Source organism: Bos grunniens, chromosome X (assembly GCF_055505025.1).
Source record: "Bos grunniens cultivar Pamir isolate PY7600 chromosome X, Bosgru_T2T1.0, whole genome shotgun sequence".
In the NCBI taxonomy this organism is placed as follows: Eukaryota; Metazoa; Chordata; class Mammalia; order Artiodactyla; family Bovidae; genus Bos; species Bos grunniens.
Genome location: NC_141194.1, coordinates 94,040,244 through 94,059,973, shown reverse-complemented (window position 1 = coordinate 94,059,973; position 19,730 = coordinate 94,040,244). Strand labels below are relative to the sequence as shown.

The 19,730-nt window shown below is 38.3% G+C and overlaps 1 pseudogene across 1 annotated transcript in view; it reads left to right on the top strand.

Annotated features, from left to right (window-relative positions):
• Window positions 1-18,322, top strand: part of LOC147340938 (uncharacterized) — a 197,300-nt pseudogene extending 178,978 nt beyond the window's left edge. The window contains exon 2 of the transcript XR_015158688.1: window positions 17,800-18,322. The product of XR_015158688.1 is annotated as an uncharacterized LOC147340938 (transcript). The remainder of the gene's footprint in view (window positions 1-17,799) is intronic.
• Window positions 18,323-19,730: the final 1,408 nt, after the last annotated feature.

The window sequence follows — 19,730 nt, the reverse complement described above, 5'->3', positions numbered from 1 at the left end:
TTATCCTGTTTGGGGCTCTCTGGGTCTCTTGGACTTGGGGGACTATTTCCTTCCCCATTTTATGGACGTTTTCAACTATTATCTCCTCAAATATTTTCCCATGGCCTTTCTTTTTGTCTTCTTCTTCTGGGACACATATGATTCGAATATTGGGGCGTTTCACATTATCCCAGAGGTCCCTGAGTTTGTCTTCATTTCTTTTAATCCTTTTTTCTTTTTTCCATTCTGCTTCATTTATTTCTACCATACTATCTTCTACCTCACTTATCCTATCTTCTGCCTCCATTATTCTACTGTTGGTTCCCTCCAGAGTGTTTTTGATCTCATTTATTGCATTATTCATTATTGATTGACTCTTTTTTATTTCTCCTAGGTCCTTGTTAAATTTTTCTTGCATCTTCTCAATCCTTGTCTCCAGGCTATTTGTCTGTAACTCCATTTTGGTTTCCAGATTTTGGGTCATTTTTACTATCATTATTCTGAATTCTTTTTCAGGTAGACTCCCTATCTTCTCCTCTTTGGTTTGGTTTGGTGGGCATTTATCATGTTCCTTTACCTGCTGAGTATTTATCTGCCTTTTCATTTTGTTTAGATTGCTGTGTTTGGGGTGGCCTTTCTTTATTCAGCCAGTTGGTGGTTCCTCTTTATTGTGGAGGTTCCTCTCTGTGGGTGGGGTTAGATGGGTGGCTTGTCAAGTTTTCCTGATTAGGGAAGCTTGTGTCAGTGTTCTGGTGGTTGGAGCTGGATTTCTTCTCTCTGGAGTGCAATGAAGTGTTCAGTAGTGAGTTTTGAAGTGTCTGTTGGTTTTGTGTGACTTTGGGCAGCCCGTTTATTGAAGCTCAGGGTTTGTTCCTGCGTTGCTGGAGAATTTGTATGGTATATCTTGCTCTGGAACTTGTTGGCTTTTTGGTGGAGCTTGGTTTCAGTGTAGGTATGGAGGCTTTTAGGTGAGCTCTTATCGATTTAATATTCCCTGGAGTCAGGAGTTCTCTGGTGTTCTCATATTTTGAACTTAAGCTTCCTGTCTCTGGTTTTCAGTCTTATTCTTACAGTAGCCCCAAGACTTCTCTATCTATACAGCACCATTGAGAAAACATCTAGATTAATGATGAAAAGCTTCTCCACAGTGAGGGACATCCAGAGAGGTTCGCAGAGTTACATGGAGAAGAGAAGAGGGAGGATGGAGATAGAGGTGACCAGGAGGAGAAAAGGGGGAATCAAAAGGAGTGAGAGAGAGAAATCCATCCAGTAATCAGTTCCCTAAGTGTTCTCCAAAGCCTGGAACACACAAAGAGATTCACAGAGTTGAGTAGAGAAGAGAAGGGGAAGGAAAGAGACAGAGGCAACCTGGTGGAGAAAAAGGAGAGTAAAAAGGGGGAGAGAGCAATCAAGCCAGTAATCACACTCCCAAGAAAAAATAGGTACTGAAGATTGGGTTCTTAAAGGTATAAAGTTGATAACAAATACCAAAAAACAAAGATTAAAAATATGGAGTAGGGTTTAGACTCTCAAAAATACAATATTAAAGAAAAAAAACAAAGCAAAGTCACAAAAAATTGTAAAATATATATATGAAGTTTGCTTTAAAAATAGGGTCTTTGTTTTGCAAGTTAATAGTAGGTTATAAAAATGAAAATTAAAGGAGTAATAGAGGGCTTAAAAATAATTTTTTTTTAAAATGATAATAGTAAAATATATCTAGGAATTTCTCTGGAGCTGTTGCGGGCAGTGTGGGGTCAGTTCAGTTTCAGATAGTTCCTTGATCCGGCTTATACTTCTCAAGATCTATAGTCCCCTTCCAATGTAGTCGGTGCTAACTACAGGGTTTTAATCTGTTGCACCTGTCACTTCCAAACTGGTTCCCTCTGTTTATTTTAGCTTCTTCTGTTTGCTCGTCTCTTTAGTGTCTAATTTCTGCCCTGACACAAGAGGGCAAAGGTGGTCACTTATTTAGGCTTACTTGTTCAGTCATGCTGTGGGGAGGGAGGAACACTGCAAACAAATATCACCGGCATATGTGGGGAGTGCTCGCAGTGTCTTGGCCACACCAGGTTTGCCCCTACTCATGTGCATGTGCTTTCCCAGTCTACACCTCTCAGGCTGTAGGTTGCTCTTCCAGGGAACTGTCTGAGGCGGGCCCAGGGTTGTGTGCACTTTCCAGATCTAAGTCGTTCAGATTCAGGTTCTTGGGTAGTCCACAAAGGCACAGACTTGGTTGGGCCTGCGTTTTGTGCCCTTCCAAGATCTGAGCAGCTCAGGTGACCATGTGTTTGGCAAGCACAGTCTCCCCATTTGGGGAGTACATCTTATCACCTCCCCAGTACCAGCCTCTCGGTTTCCTGGGTGGCAGCAGGCACGCCCACTTCAGGTGTTCCGTGTGTCTTCTGAGAGCTGATCTCTGGCTGTGACCCTCCCTGCGGATGTCAACCATCAAGGATCCCAGGAGGACTTGGTTAGCAACTGGGAGCCTGCTTGAAGTTTGGTAGAGGATGCCTCTCTGAGGCTTAGATTTCCCCTTTCTGGCTCTGGCTGCCCCCCACCTGCCTCCCTGTCTCTGGCCGGGGATAGGCTCGTCTGCAACCTGCTAGCTCTCCTCCGGTATTCGCTCAGTCCTTTGTTCTGCGAGCAGGCCTGGCAGTGCGTTAGGTTAGGGCTTTTCACTGGATAGTCTCTCTCTCTCTCTCTCTCTCTCTCTCTCTCTCTCTGGCTATCCCACAGTTTGGGATGCTATCTCACATTAGTTCCCTCAGATTTCCCTCAGGGCATTCAGGCTTGGTCCTTAGCCTATGCAATGCAACCCATGCCTCCCTGTTCAGCCCCTGCTTGCTGGTAGTGGATGTGAGCACTGGGAGTTGCCATTAGGCACATAACCTGTGGGTTTTATTTATTTATTTATTTTTCCTCCCAGTTATGTTGACCTCTGAGATTTCAAAACTCCCCACAGACACACTGGTGAAAGGGTTTCCTGGTGTTTGGAGACCTCTCCTCTTCTAAGACTCCCTTCCTGGGATGGATATCCATCCCTACCTCTTTTGTCTCTTTTTATCTTTTATGTTTTTTCCTACTTCCGTTCGAAGACAGTGGACTGCCTTTCTGGGTTCCTGATGTCCTCTGCCCGCATTCAGAAGTTGTTTTGTGCAATTTGTTCAGTATTCAAATATTCCCTCGATGAATTTGTGGGGGAGAAAGTGGTTTCTGTGTCCTATTCCTCTGCCATCTTAGGATCACCTCCAATATCTTTGGTTTTGAAACAGAAGAATTTTTAGGGGAAGAAACATTCTCTTCTTCGAAATATTTTTCTTAGACCATTGTTGTATGAGTGTTAACAAATATTTACTAACTTCCACATTGTATAAGAGCCAAAAAGAGTTTTTTATTTGTGCCAAGAGTCTTGAAAAATCCCACGGATTTAATTTTACTTATTTTAACTGTACAAAGTAGAAATGAAAAGAAAGTTATCTCTGTTTTTAGCTCAGTTCCAGATTGGCCCAATCAGTACTTTTTGGTTAAAGAAGCCGTGAAAGCATAATTTACAGTTATTTAAAAACAAAATAGACTTTTTTCCCCTTCAATCTTCCTGTAGATAATACAAACCCCAACCAAAAAGGGATTTTTCTTGAAACCTTGTTTTCCAGGCCAAGAAATAAAGCTGAAAACATATTCCCCTGGGGAACCAAGGAAGAAATTAGACTTTTTAAAGGACAGTGGGATGAGGTATTTTGAAAAATATTATCTGTCTTTGTCATATACTTTTCTTGAACAAAATAAAGTTAGGTTTAACATGGGTTTTTCATTTCCTCTTTGAAACTACATGTTGAATAAGAGACGCATGAAGCATAGCATGTGTTTCAAATGTTGTTATTCCGGTGCTCAGTTGTGTCTGACTCTTTGCAACCCCATGAACTTTAGCATGCCAGGCTCTTCTGTCCTCCACTATCTCCCAGAGTTTGCTCAGATTCATTTGTTTCAAACAGCATGCTATAAACTAATTCAAGCCAAAAAGATTGAGACAAAAGAATAATCATACTTTCACTGAAGTCTTCTTCCTGAAAGACTGACCAAAGTTATGAATAGTGTTTTCTTAAACAAGGAGAGAATAATATTCATGCTCTGGTACTAATAGTTACTAACTAAAATTACAAAGGAGGATGTAACATGAGTAAAACAGCCAAGTTGAACAAGGAAGAAGAATTGAACCTAGAGGGGTAGGAAAACAAGCAAAAAGGGAGAAAAAAAAAAGTCTCAGAAATCATATTTTATGCCACAGAATGAAGAATGAACCCAAAGAAATGATGACTTCAGGAATCAAGGAAACATAATCTTATTTGCAACTGGGTATATACTGATGGATATACCAGAAAGAGGATCCAAGATATAATGATATGGTTTATTCTTAAATTTGATAGCTTGAAAATGCGGTGAACATCTTTGATGAGGCTATAAAAAAATATGATAGCTTCTAGGATGAAATGAACCTCTCTACATAACTGTTAGTATTATACATGTCCATATAAACACTCAATAATATGTTGCATTTAATCACTTCCACCAGCATTGGTATTCTAATTTTATACTTTTTTAAAAATTTTGTTGGTATCATTTGGAGGTCTTACTATAACCCCAAAAGTGTTTTTAAAAATAAGCCTTAGAGAAGACCAGTCAAGTTGGCAGAATAGGAGAATCTCGGGTTCACTTCTCCCCACAGGTACATCAAGAATATATCTACAAGTGAAACAATTCACTTGGAACCTGCTAAACACTAGCAGATAACCTTGGACACCTTAGAGGACAAGAAAAGATCCCAGCATAACCAGGTAGAATGGAGAGAAATGGAAGAAAAAGAAAAGAGTAAACAGGATGGGACCACATCCTGGGGAGGGAGATGAAGAAGATGAGAGGTTACCACTCTAAGGGAAGCCCCGCACATGTGGCAGAATACACTGAAATAGAAAGGGGCCTTCAGGGGCTATCAAAAGAAAATGCAGTGGTTTGTCTGTGGTGGGCAGGACAGAACAAGATTTGCATAGATGATCTGCACCACAGCCTTGCATGACCCAGCCTGAGATGGGTGTCCCCCAGTGCAGATGGGAGCTGGGTGCTGAAGCATTGGGTTAGGAGAGTGGACCCAGATAGAGGATACCTGTTGGCTGCTCAGAGATGGCCTGAAGGGACAGGAGTGAGGAGAACAGCTCTGTGAGGACAGCCTGAGGGGATGGGCTGAAGCACTCTCCAATCAGGAAAACTCCTGGAGGAAGGGTGGACTGACTTGGAAGTGAGGTGCCATTGTTGAGTGGGGCACAAGGGGTAGGGCTACCATGGTGACTTCTCTCTCCACATGCTAGCCCCTGCCTCTGTGGGAACTGGAGGCATTCCCAATAGAGCAAGTGTGTGTACCCAAATCATAGCTGCCTTATCCTTCTCTCTGAGCAAGTACATAAGTCCCAGTCAGTTTCTGCCTTTGCCCCCTTTCACCTGAGCAAGGAACAAACACTTGAGGATGGCCCACACATAGAGGTAGGCCTGAAACAAAAGCTGAGCCCAAGGGGCTATGTGACTAAGGAGGAGGAATAGAAATCTCTGTTCTCCGGAAGCCATGGATTGAATACCCGCTATCAGCCTGGTGTATCCAATGCCTATGGAAAATCTTAATGGAAAAGTGCTCCCAGGAGGGAGACCAATCTAGCTTTAGTACCTGTGGATTTTTGAGAACACATATACGCAGGACATGGGCTCTGAGTTGTGACCACAGTGCCCACAGTGGGTCCAGACGGTTTATTTGTGGAGGGTTTCCAGTCCTAGCCGCTGGACTCCCAGAGAATTCCTGACCCCAGGAAATATTAATTGGCAGGAACTTTCCCAGAGGTCCCCATATTGGACCAAGTCTCAGCTCCAACCAAAAAGCTGCAAGGTCCAGTGTTCAATGCCTCAGGCCAAACAACAAACAAGAGAGGAACACAGCCTCACCCATTACCAGATAGGCTGCCTAAAGTCATATTAAGCTCATAGACACCCCCAAACACACCCCTTGACATGGCCCTGCTTACCAAAGGGACAAGACCCAGCTTCACCCACAATAGCACAGGCACCAATATCTCACACCAAGAAGCTTATAGAAGCCTCTGGACAAAATCACATATGAGGGAGTACACACCAGAAGCAAAAGGAACTACCACCCTGCAGCCAAAAAAAGACCACAGAGTAAGGCAGACAAAATCAGAAGATAGGAATATATTGCAGACCTACAGGAACAACTAAATTAAGAAGAGAGAAGCAATCTATCTGGCAAAGAATTCAGAGTAATGATAGTGAAGATGATCCAAGACATTGTAAAGAAAATGGAGACATGGATCAAGAAGATAAAAGAAATGTTTAACAAGAATCTAGAAGAACTAAAGAACAAATAGTGGTGAACAATAAAATAAATGAAACAAAAAATGCACTAGAAGAGATCAATAGCAGAATAACTGAGGCAGAAGAATGGATAAGTGAGCTGGAAAATAGAATGACAGAAATCACTGCCAGAGAACAACAACAACAAAAAAAACACGAAAAGAAATGAGGACTGTCTCAGAGATGTCTGGAGCAATGTTAACCACATCCATATTTGAATTATAGGCCCCAGAAGAAGAAGAAAAAGACAGAGGGCCTGAGAAAATATTTGAAGAGAATTTTACAAATCCCTAATATGGGAAAGGAAATAGTCACCCAAGTCCAGGAAGTGCAAAGAGTCCCATACAGGATAAACCAAAGAAGAAACATGCCAAGACACGTATTAATCAAACTAACAAAAATTAAATACAAAGAAAAAATACTAAAAGCAGCAAAACCAAAACAACAAATAACGTGCAAGAGAATTCCCCATAGGATTATAATCTGATTTTTCAGCAGAGCTTCTATAGGCCAAAAGAGAATGAAATGACATATTTAAAATGATGAAAGGGAAAAACCTATAACCAAAAACAGGTCACCCAGCAAAAATCACATTTAGATTCTATAGAGAAATCAAAAGCTTTCAGTTCAGTTCAGTCCTTCAGTCATGTCCGACTCTTTGTGACCCCATGAATCGCACACGCCAGGCCTCCCTGTCCATCACCAACTCCCGGAGTTTACCCAGACTCACGTCCTTCGAGTCAATGATGCCATCCAGCCATCTCATCCTCGGTCATCCCCTTCGCCTCAAGCCCACAATCCCTCCCAGCATCAGAGTCTTTTCCAATGAGTCAACTCTTCGCATGAGGTGGCCAAAGTACTGGAGTTTCAGCTTTACCATCAGTCCTTCCAAAGAAATCCCAGGGCTGATCTCCTTCAGAATGGACTGGTTGGATCTCCTTGCAGTCCAAGGGACTCTCAAGAGTCTTCTCCAACACCACAGTTCAAAAGCATCAATTCTTCGGCACTCAGCCTTCTTCACAGTCCAACTCTCACATCCATACATGACCACAGGAAAAACCATAGCCTTGACTAGATGAACTTTGTTGGCAAAGTAATGTCTCTGCTTTTGAATATGCTATCTAGGTTGGTCATAACTTTCCTTCCAAGGAGTAAGCGTCTTTTAATTTCATGGCTGCAGTCACCATCTGTAGTGATTTTGGAGCCCAGAAAAATAAAGTCTGACACGGTTTCCACTGTTTCCCCATCTATTTCCCATGAAGTGATGGGACCAAATGCCATGATCTTTGTTTTCTGAATGTTGAGCTTTAAGCCAACTTTCTCACTCTCCTCTTTCACTTTCATCAAGAGGCTTTTTAGTCCCTCTTCACTTTCTGCCATAAGGGTGGTGTCATCTGCATATCTGAGGTTATTGATATTTCTCCCAGCAATCTTGATTCCAGCTTGTGTTTCTTCCAGTCCAGCGTTTCTCATGATGTACTCTGCACATAAGTTAAATAAGCAGGATGATAATATACAGCCTTGACGAACTCCTTTTCTATTTAGAACCAGTCTGTTGTTCCATGTCCAGTTCTAACTGTTGCTTCCTGACCTGCATAAAGATTTCTCAAAAGGCAGGTCAGGTGGTCTGGTATTCCCATCTCTTTTAGAATTTTCCACAGTTTATTGTGATCCACACAGTCAAAGGCTTTGGCATAGTCAATAAAGCAGAAATAGATGTTTTTCTGGAACTCTCTTGCTTTTACCATGATCCAGAGGATGTTGGCAATTTGATCTCTGGTTCCTCTGCCTTTTCTAAAAGCAGCTTGAACATCAGGAAGTTCACGGTTCATATATTGCTGAAGCCTGGCTTGGAGAATTTTGAGCATTACTTTACTAGCGTGTGAGATGAGTGCAATTGTGCGGTAGTTTGGACATTGTCTTTCTTTGGGATTGGAATGAAAACTGACCTTTTCCAGTCTTGTGGCCACTGCTGAGTTTTCCAAATTTGCTGGCATATTGATTGCAGCACTTTCACAGCATCATCCTTCAGGATTTGAAAGAGCTCAACTGGAATTCCTTCACCTCCACTAGCTTTGTTCATAGTGATGCTTTCTAAGGCCTACTTGACTTCACATTCCAGGATGTCTGGCTCTAGGTCAGTGATCACACCATCGTGATTATCTGGGTCATGAAGATCCTTTTGTACAATTCTTCTGTGTATTCTTGCCACCTCTTCTTAATATCTTCTGCTTCCATTAGGTCCATACCATTTCTGTCCTTTATCGAGCCCATTTTGCATGAAATATTCCCTTGTTATCTCTAATTTTCTTGAAGAGATCTCTAGTCTTTCCCATTCTGTTGTTTTCCTCTATTTCTTTGCAATGATTGCTGAAGAAGGCTTTCTTATCTCCTCTTGCTGTTCTTAGAACTCTGCATTCAGATGTTTATATCTTTCCTTTTCTCCTTTGCTTTTTGCTTCTCTTCTTTTCACAGCTATTTGTAAGGCCTCCCCAGACAGCCATTTTGCTTTTTTACATTTCTTTTCCACGGGGATGGTCTTGATCCCTGTCTCCTGTACAATGTCATGAACCTCATTCCATAGTTCATCAGGAACTCTATCTATCTGATCTAGGCCCTTAAATCTATTTCTCACTTCCACTGTATAATCATAAGGGATTTGATTTAAGTCATACCTGTATGGTCTAGTGGTTTTCCCTACTTTCTTCAATTTAAGTCTGAATTTGGCAATAAGGAGTTCATGATCTGAGCCACAGTCAGCTCCTGGTCTTGTTTTTGCTTACTGTATAGAGCTTCTCCATCTTTGGCTGCAAAGAATATAATCAATCTGATTTCAGTGTTGACCATCTGGTGATGTCCATGTGTAGAGTCTTCTCTTGTGTTGTTGGAAGAGGGTGTTTGTTATGATCAGTGCATTTTATTGGCAAAACTCTATTAGTCTTTGTCATGCTTCATTCCGTATTCCAAGGCCAAATTTGCCTGTCACTCCAGGTGTTTCTTGATTTCCTACCTTTTGCATTCCAGTCCCCTATAATGAAAAGGAGATCTTTTTTGGGTGTTAGTGCTAAAAGGTCTTGTAGGTCTTCATAGAACCGTTCAACTTCAGCTTCTTCAGCGTTACTGGTTGGGGCATAGACTTGGATTAGTGTGATGTTGAATGGTTTGCCTTGGAAACGAACAGAGATCATTCTGTCATTTTTGAGATTGCATCCAAGTACTGCATTTCAGACTCTTTTGTTGACCATGATAACTACTCTATTTCTTCTGAGGGATTCCTGCCCGCAGTAGTAGATATAATGGTCATCTGAGTTAAATTCACCCATTTCAGTCCATCTTAGTTCGCTGATTCCTAGAATGTCGATGTTCACTCTTGCCATCTGCTGTTTGACCTCTTCTAATTTGCCTTGATTCATGGACCTGACATTCCAGGTTCCTATGCAATATTGCTCTTTACAGCATCAGACCTTGCTTCTATCACCAGTCACATCCACAGCTGGGTATTGTTTTTGCTTTGGCTCCATTCCTTCATTTTTTCTGGAGTTATTTCGCCACTGATCTCAGCATATTGGGCACCTACTGACCTGGGGAGTTCCTCCTTCAGTATCCTATCATTTTGCCTTTTCATACTGTTCATGGGGTTCTCAAGGCAAGAATACTGAAGTGGTTTGCCATTCCCTTCTCCAGTGGACCACATTCTGTCAGATGTCTCCACCATGACCCACCCATCTTGGGTTGCCCCATGGGCATGGCTTAGTTTCATTGAGTGAGACAAGGCTGTGGTCCTAGTGTGATTAGATTGACTAGTTTTCTGTGAGTATGGTTGCAGTGTGTCTGCCCTCTGATGCCCTCTTGCAACACCTACTGTCTTACTTGGGTTTCTCTTACCTTGGGCATGGGGTATCTCTTCACGGCTACTCCAGCAAAGTGCAGCCCTTGCTCCTTACCTGGGACGAAGGGTATCTCCTCACCGCCTCCCTTCCTGACCTTCAATGTGGGATAGCTCCTCTAGGCCCTCCTGTGCCCGCGCAGCCACGGCTCCTTGGATGTGGGGTTGGTCCTCCCAGCTGCTGCCCCTGGCCTCGGGCGTGGGGGTGTGGGGCAGCTCCTTCCGGCTGCCGCCCCTGACGTCGGATGTGGGGTAACTCCTCTTGGCCGCCCCCCTGACCTTGGATGCAGGTTACCTCCTCTCGGCCGTTCCTGTGCCATCGAAGCCTGGCACTCTCGACCGCTTTATAGACATGCAAAAGCTGAGAGAATCCAGCACCTCCAAACCAGTTTTACAATAAATACTAAAGGAACTTCTCTAAGCAGGAAACAGAAGAGAATAAAAAGAACTACAAAAGCAAGCCAAAAATAATTAAGAAAATGGCAATAGGAACATATATATAAATTACATTAAATGTAAATACATTAGCGGTGGGATGGATAGGGAGGTGGGAGGGATGTTCAGGTGGGAGGGGACATAAGTAACCCTAGGGCTGATTCATGTTGATGTTTGGTAGAAACTAAGACAATACTGTAAAGCAAGTATCTGTCAAACAAAAATAAATAAATGAAAATAAAATATAAATAGACTAAATGCTTCTACCAAAAGACACAGACTGGTTGAATAGATATGAAAACAAGACCTGTATATATGCTTTCTACCAGACAACCATTTCAAACCCAGGGACACATACAGACTGAAGAGATGGAAAAAAAGATATTCCATTCAAATGAAAATTTAAAGAAAGCTGGAGTAGCAACATTCTATCAGACAAAATAGACTTTAAAATAAAGATTGTTACAAGAGACAAGAAGAACACTACATTATGATCAAGAGGTCAAATCAAGAAGACAAAACAATTGTAAATACATATGCATCCAAAATAGGGGCCCTGCAACATATAAGGCAAGTGCTAACAGCCATAAAAGGGGAAATTGACAGGAACACAATAGTAGAGGAATTCAACACTCCACATTCACCAATGAGTAGATCATCCATACAGAAAATTAATAAGGAAACACAAGCTTTAAATGACATATTAGAATGGATATATTTAATTTATATTTGTGAGACATTCCAACTGAAAGGAGCAGAATACACTTACTTCTCAAGTGCATATGGAACATTCTTAAGGATAGATCACATCTTGGGCCACAAATCAAGTTTTGGTAAATTTAAGAAAATTGAAATCATATAAAGCATCTTCTGACCACAAAGATACAGAAATAAATTACAGGGGAAAAAAAAACTTTAAAGAACATGAACACATGGAGACTAAGCAATGTTATTAAATAATCAATAAACCACTGAAGAAACCAAAGAAAAAGTAAAAAATACCTAGAGATAAGCAAAATGAAAGCATGATAATCCAAAAGCTATGGGACACAACAAAAGCAGCTCTAAAAGGGAAGCTTATAGCAACAAAATCTTATCTCAGGAGACAGGAAAAAATCTCAAATAAACAACCTATTCTTACACCCAAAACAACTAGGATAAAGAACAAACAAAACCCAATGTTAGTATGAGGGAAAAAAATCAAATATTAGGGCAAATATAAATGAAAGAGATGAAGAAAACAATAGCAAAGACAAATGATACTAAAAGGTAGTTCTCTGAAAAGATAAACATAATTGATAAACCATTAGCCAAACTCACCAAGATAAAAAGAAAGAGGACTCAAATCAATAAAATATGAAATGATAAAGGAGAAGTTAGAACTGACACCATAGAAATACAAATGATTGTAAGAAATTCCCACAAGCAACTACATGCCAATATAATGGACAACTGAGAAGAAATGGACAATTTCTTAGAAAGATACATCCTTCAAATACTGAACCAAGAATAGAAAATATGAACAGACAAGTCTTAAGAACTAAAATTGAAACCATGATTAAAAACTTTCTAAGAAACAGAAATCCAAGACTAGATGAATTCACAAGCAAATTCTTTCAAACATTTAGAGAAGAGCTTCTGAAACTCTTCCCAAAAATTGCAGAGGAATCATGACACCCAAATCAGACAGATATCACAAGAAAAGAAAATTATAGGCCAATATCACCAATGAACATAGATGTTAAACTCCTCAACAGAATACTAGGAACCTGTAATCAACAACACATTAAAAAGATCATACATCCTAATCAAGTGAGATTCATCCCAGTGTTGCAAGACTATTTCAATATATGCAAATCAATCAATGTAATACACAAAAATTAGCAGACTGAAGAATAAAAGCATTGTGATTATCTCAATATATATAAAAGAATATTTGACAAAGTTCAAAATCCATTTATGATAAAAACTCTACAGAAAGTGGGCTTAAAGGGAACTAACACCAACATAATAAAGGCCATATATGACAAACCTCCAACAAACATAGTCAATGGTGAAAAGCTGAAAGCATTTCCTCTAACATCAGAAACAAGACAAGGATGTCCAATCTTGTCACTTTTATTCAACATAGTTATGGAATTCCTGGCCATGGGTATCAGAGAAGAAAATTAAATAAAAGGGATCCAAATTGGAAAAGAAGTAAAAGTGTCATTGTTTGCAGATGACATAATAGCATATGTAGAAAATCCTAAAGATGCTACCAGAAAATTACTAGAGGTCACCAATGAACTTAGTAAAGTTGTATGATATGAAATTAATACACAGAAATCTGTTGCATTTCTATACACTATCAATAAAAGATAAAAAAGAAAAATTAAAAAACAATCCTATTTACCATTGCATCAAAAATATAAAATATCTAGCACTAAGCCTACTGAAGGAAGTAAAAGACCCGAACTCTAAAAATTATAAGACACTGATGAAAGAAATCAAAGATGACACAGACAGATGAAAAGATATACCATGTTCTTGGGTTGGAAGAATCACTATTGTCAAAACGATTATACTACCCAAGGCAATCTACAGATTCAGTGAAATCCTTGTCCTCTTACCAATGGCATTTTTCAAAGAACAAGGACAAAATATCTTAAAATTTTTGTGGAGACAAAAAAGACCTTGAATAGTCAAAGCCATCTTGGGAAAGAAAAACAGAGCTGGAGGAATAAGGTTTCCTGACTTCAGACTATACTACAAATGATACAGTCATCAAAACAGTATGGTATTAGCACAAAACAGGAATACAGATCAATGAACCAGGACAGAAAATCCACAGATTAATCCATGAATTTATGGTCACATAATCTGTGGTAAAGTAGGCAAGAATATACAGTGGAGAGAAAACAGTCTTTTCAATAAGTGGTGCTAGGAAAGCTGGGTAGCTCTATCTAAAAGAATGAAATTAGAACACACCCTAACACCATACACAAAGTCAAACTCAAATGTATTAAAGATTTAAATGTAAGGCTGGATACTATAAAACTATTAGAGGAAAACACAGGGAGAACACTTCCTAATATAAATTGCATCAAGCTCTTTTTTTCATCATCCTTCTAGAATAATGAAAATAAAAATAAACAAATGAAAGCTAATTAAACAGTCTTATGCACTCTGTGGGAGAGGGAGAGGGTGGGAAGATTTGGGAGAATGGCATTGAAACATGTAAAATATCATGTATGAAACGAGTTGCCAGTCCAGGTTCAATGCATGATACTGGATGCTTGGGGCTAGTGTACTGGGATGACCCAGAGGGATGGTATGGGGAGGGAGGAGGGAGGAGGGTTCAGGATGGGGAACACATGTATACCTGTGGCAGATTCATTTTGGTATTTGGCAAAACTAATACAATTATGTAAAGTTTAAAAATAAAATAAAATTTTAAAAAATCAAAAAAAAGAAAAAAAAATAAACAAGCTTTTGCACAACAAAGAAAACCATTTAGAAATGAAAAGAAAACTCCATGTTAGAGAAAATACTTCAAGTGAAGCAAACCACAAGGGATTAATCTCCAAAATGCACAAATAGCTCATGCAGCTCAATATCAAAAAAGGCAAACAGTGCAATAAAAAAATAGGTGGAAGATCTAAATAAACATTTCTTCAAAGAAGATATATATGAAAAGATTCTCAACATCACTGATTTTTAGGGAAATGCAAAACTACAATGTTGTATCACCTCACACTGGTCAGAATGGCCATTATCAAAAAATCTATAAACCATAAATGCTGGAAAGAAGGTGGAGAAAAGGTAACCCTCCTACACTGTTGGCTGCAATGCAAACTGGTACAGACACTATGAAGAACAGTATGGAGCTTCCTTAATAAAACTGAAAACAGAGTTAGAATATGATCTAGCCATCCCACTCCTGGGCATATATTTAGAGAAAACAATAATTTGAAAAATGCATGCAACTGAATGTTCACTGAAGCACTACTCACAATAGGCAGGAATGGAGCAACCAAAATATTCATCAACATAGAAATGGATAATGAAGATTGGTAGATATACATAATGGAATATTACTCAGCCAGAAAAAGGAAAAATGCATGCTATTTTTAGCAACATGGTTGAGCCTAGAGATTCTTATACTGAGTAAAGACAGTCAGACTGAGGAAGACAAATATATGATATTGCTTATAGTGGAATCTAAAAAGAGGCTACAAATGGACTTATCTACCTGGTGGGCTACCGTCCATGAGGTCACAAAGAGTCAGACATGACTGAGTGACTAACACTTTCACAAAACCAAAAGAGTTGCTGGTGTGGAAAATAAACTTGTTACTGACAGGTAAAGGGTGGAGGGATAAATTGGAATTGACACATACACACTACTATATATATCAATAACATAGATAACTAATAAGGACCTTCTGTGTAGCACAAAGAACTCCAGTCAATACTCTATAATGACCAATATGGGAAAAGAATCTAAAAAGAGTGGATATATTAATTTGTATAACAGATTCACTTCTCTGTACATTTGAAACTAACACAAAATTGTAAATCAATTATACCCCAAAATAAAAGATAAAATAAAAATAATTCTTAGAGGCAAAATAATAAGTGTAGACAGAACATGCCACTTCCCTAGAATTAACATACACAAAGTTTAGATATTATAAGTCCTTCTAATAGAAAAGCCATCAGTTAAATAAGACACTATACTAAGGAAATGTCAGCCTGGACAATGCTTATTCATTTCAGGAACACCTACACACATACTTCAGTTTATTTTTTTTTCTATTGCTTTTCTCAACCTCCTACCTTATACTACAAGTGTTTTAGAATTCATTTTCTTCTACCTTGAATCCAAAGATTCTTTCTCTAAATACTGATTTTGAATAATCAACTCATATTATATCCAGTTTCAAAGATTCATTAGTAGACACACAACCCATCTGAAGATAGCTTAAACAAATCTAAACTTCTTATAATTCTGTAGAATTACTTATCTATAGTGGTAAATTTAATTTTTAAAAGTATTTTGACAAAAATTTTTAAAGTGTTTACTTTAAATTGGGGGAATACATGTATAATCAGAGCTTCTCAAATGTTCCATGATGTTTATAAACTTATCCATGTGATGATTACATGGAAATATGTACAAATATTACAGTCAATATCCAATGGTTGATTAATGGCTAATGCTAGTTAAATAGACTGGATAATATTCAATTATCCACAAAAAAATCCACACAATCTGAAATTCATACAATAAATGTTTACCTTTGATGCAAAATTCAGTCCAATTGGACCAATCATGAAAAGTATAACCATAAAAATACACCAGAGAGGTTTTTTTTTTTTTTTTTTCTGTTGACTCAGTTTTGGTTAATACAGGAGAATTATCCAGCTATTTTTAGAATCTAACTTTGACTAACTATTACATATGATGTTTTCTGTATAAAATAGTGTATTTGTAATGTATGTCTATATACCTCTTGCTACACACACACACACACACACACATACATACATAAAAGTAGCGTGTTATAATAAAAAATATATTCAAAAGGAAAAATACTTTCTTTTTCTAGTTCCTTGAGGTATAAGGTTGAATTGTTTGGGATATTTCTTTTTTATTAATATAGTTTTTTTATTGCTATAAAATTCTCTCTTAGAAGTGCTTTAAATGAATCCTTAAATTTTGGTACAGTGTGTTTCCATTTGCATTTGTCTCAAAATGCTGTTATTTTCCTTTTGACTTTTTTTTTTAACTATTTTCTGTTCAGGAAAGTGTTATTAAATTTCCACATATTTATGAACTTTTCAATTTTTCTCCTGTTATTGATACCTAGTTTCATTCCATTGTGATTGGAAAAGATATTCAATATGATTCCAATTTTGTTTGGTGACCTAACGTGATCTATCCTGTAGAATATCCCTTATGCACTTGAGAAGAATGCATATTCTGCTTCTGTTGTGTAGAATGTTCTGTGTATATTTCCTCTGTTTATTTGGTTTATATTGTTGTTCAAGTCTTTTTTTTACATATTACTCATCTGTCTGATCTGCTAATTGATAAATGTGGTGTATTAAAGTCCCCAACTATTATTGCATTGCTATTTTTCCATTCAGTTTTGTTAATATTTGCTTTATATATTTAGGTTTTATGACATTGTGTGATATATGTACAAGTGCTATATCCTTTTGACATATTGACCTCTTTGCCATTGTATGTGACCTTCTTTGTCTCTTAGGACAACTTTTAATGCAATGATTATTTTGTCTGATTTGAGTATAGTTACCCCTGATCATGGCAGCTTCTATGGTTGTGTAGATGGTAAAGAATCTGCTTGCAATGCAGGAGATTTGAGTTCGATCCCTGGATCGAGAAGATTCCCTGGAGAAGGAAATGGCTACCCATTCCAGTATTCTTGCCTAGAGAATTGCATGGACAGAGGAACCTGGCAGGCTACAGTTCATGGGATCACTAAGAGTCAGACACAACCGAAGTGACTAAGCACTTATTGGCACCCATGATCTATTTTAATTATTATTGCAAAGATTATCTTTTGCCATCCCTTTATTTTCAGCCTATATGCATCCTTAATGCTAATGTGAGTCTCTTGTAGGCAGCATTTTAGTTGGATCATGCATTGTATCCATCCAGTCACTTTGTCATTTCATTGGCAATTTAATCCATTTACATTTAAGGTAATTACTGATAAGTAAGGATTTACCATTACCATTTTGGTAATTGTTTCTGTCTGTTTTATTATTCCTTTTTTGCCTTCATCTCTTGGGGTCTTCATTTCTGATTTAGCGACTTTTATAGCAGTGTGTGTTAGTCGCTCAGTTGAGTCCGACTCTTTGCAACTGCACAAACTGTAGCCTGTCAGGTTCCTCTGTCCATGGAATTTTCCAGGCAAGAATACTGAGAGTGGGTTGCCATTTTTAGCAGTAGGCTTTGATTTATTTCTGTTTTAGCTTTTCTACCACAAGTGTTTCTCTTTGCAGTTACCATGAAGCTTACATAAAATTTCTTATAGATGCGCCACAGCTTTGGTAGCAACTGTCTCTCTACACAGGTGTGAATCTTGCTAGCCTTTCCCCCAGAAGACTGTTGCAGTCGGCCAGCCCCTGCTCCTTGGTAACTGTGTGTGACGGAAAGGGCGTGATCTAGAATGCTGATATATCGGAGGAGATGCAACAGGACTCTGTGGAGTGTGCTATTCAGGCATTGGAGAAATATAATAGAGAAGGACATTGTGGTCCATATCAAGAAGGAGTTTGACAAGAAGTACAGCCCCACCTGGCACTGCACCATGGGGAGGAACTTTGGTAGTTATGTGACACATGAAACCAAACACTTCATCTACTTCTACCTGGACCGAGTGGCCATTCTCCTGTTCAAATCTGGTTAAAAGCATGGATTGTGCTACACACCCAGTGATCCATCCAAAAACAAGGACTGCATACTAAATTCCAAATACCAGACATTGAAGTCTTCAGCCTTGCCTAAGGGAACACCTCCATCTTTGAACCTTTACTGTGTTTTGTACAGGGCATTCTCTGTACTAGTTTGTTGTGGTTATAAAGCAATTAGCAAAACATCTTACATTTGTATTTATTTTATATTCCATACCTCTCTGCAACATGTTTTCTCTCTTCAAAATCCATTCCTTTAAAGAAATAAATCTGTTGGAGAAATGTGAAAAAAAATTCTTATAGTTATAACTCTTATTTATAAAATGAAGAGGTTTAATTTTAGTTGAGTTCAGTAAAATTCCTTTTTGCTTTAATATTTGTTTTTTCTAATGCATATGTGATTATTAATAGTTAATTTTCAGTTCATTAGGTGAGTAGTTTAATAAAAGACTCCAGTTAACAAACTGATGCAGGAAGTTTCGGGATGGTGAGGGAAAATTACCTATGTTTCAGAGCTACCTCAATACAACATACCCAAAATGGAATTTACTATCTTCTCCATATCCATGACTACCTCTCTCCAGTTTATTCCTCCACATAATTTTTAGAGTTTCTTTGTAAAATATAAGATTAATCATATCACTCCCCTTGAATGTTTAAATATAAAAGTCTCACCATATCTGTCAGGATAAATTCTAAACAAATTAGCAGCAGAGAATATAAAGTCTAACATTTTCTAGTTCCAACCATAACTTGACTCCTATCATTTTCTTATGGCTTCTATCAAAATATTTTTTTAATTAACCTTATTAACACACTTCCCTCTCTCTCTCTCTTCCTCACTCTCATTCACCCTCTCTGTCTTTTCCATGCTTTTGTGTAACTTGTAGCAGACCCAAAATGAAGTAAGCCTCAATGAGACAGAATCCTATAAGGGAGACTACTTCTCTAATTTTGCCTAATCTAAGCAATCAAGTCTAAATAGTCAAGTAAGTTCTGCCCAGTGTAGGTGTATTGATTTGAAAGTATATAAAAGGTATTTCAATGTAGAAATTAAATATTTTTAACACTTTGGGAAAATAAAAATATTTACTGAAAATATTAGTTCACTATCTATACTGAAAAGTAAAAGCATTTACTTTGAATGGTAAAATATCAACATCCATAAAGTGTTTATCAGCCTTCATTTTTCTTCACTAAGGAAGAGCTAATAATCTTTATAATGGTTTAAAGTGTTTATTAGCCTACTTTAGTCTAGTCTGGTTTCTCTTTTCTGTGTGCAACATTCATCTCATCCCATGTAGTTTGTTATCTGGAATGCCTCCTTCTTGTAGCAATTTAAATTTCTTGTTATTTGCTTAAAGTCTTTGAATACTAAATATTTATCCATCAATTTCACCTAAAGTCTTTGACTCCTTCCAATATGACCTGCAAATTTGCAGTTTATTTCAGCAGCTCTCTTGCTCTTTGACCTAAAGGTTTTGCATTGCCTTCTCATGAGCAACTGGAGTCAGTCTGACATCTCACATATATGGAGACAGGAAGGGCATTTTAAATTTCCTTTACAATCTGAACTGAACCTTGAAGAATA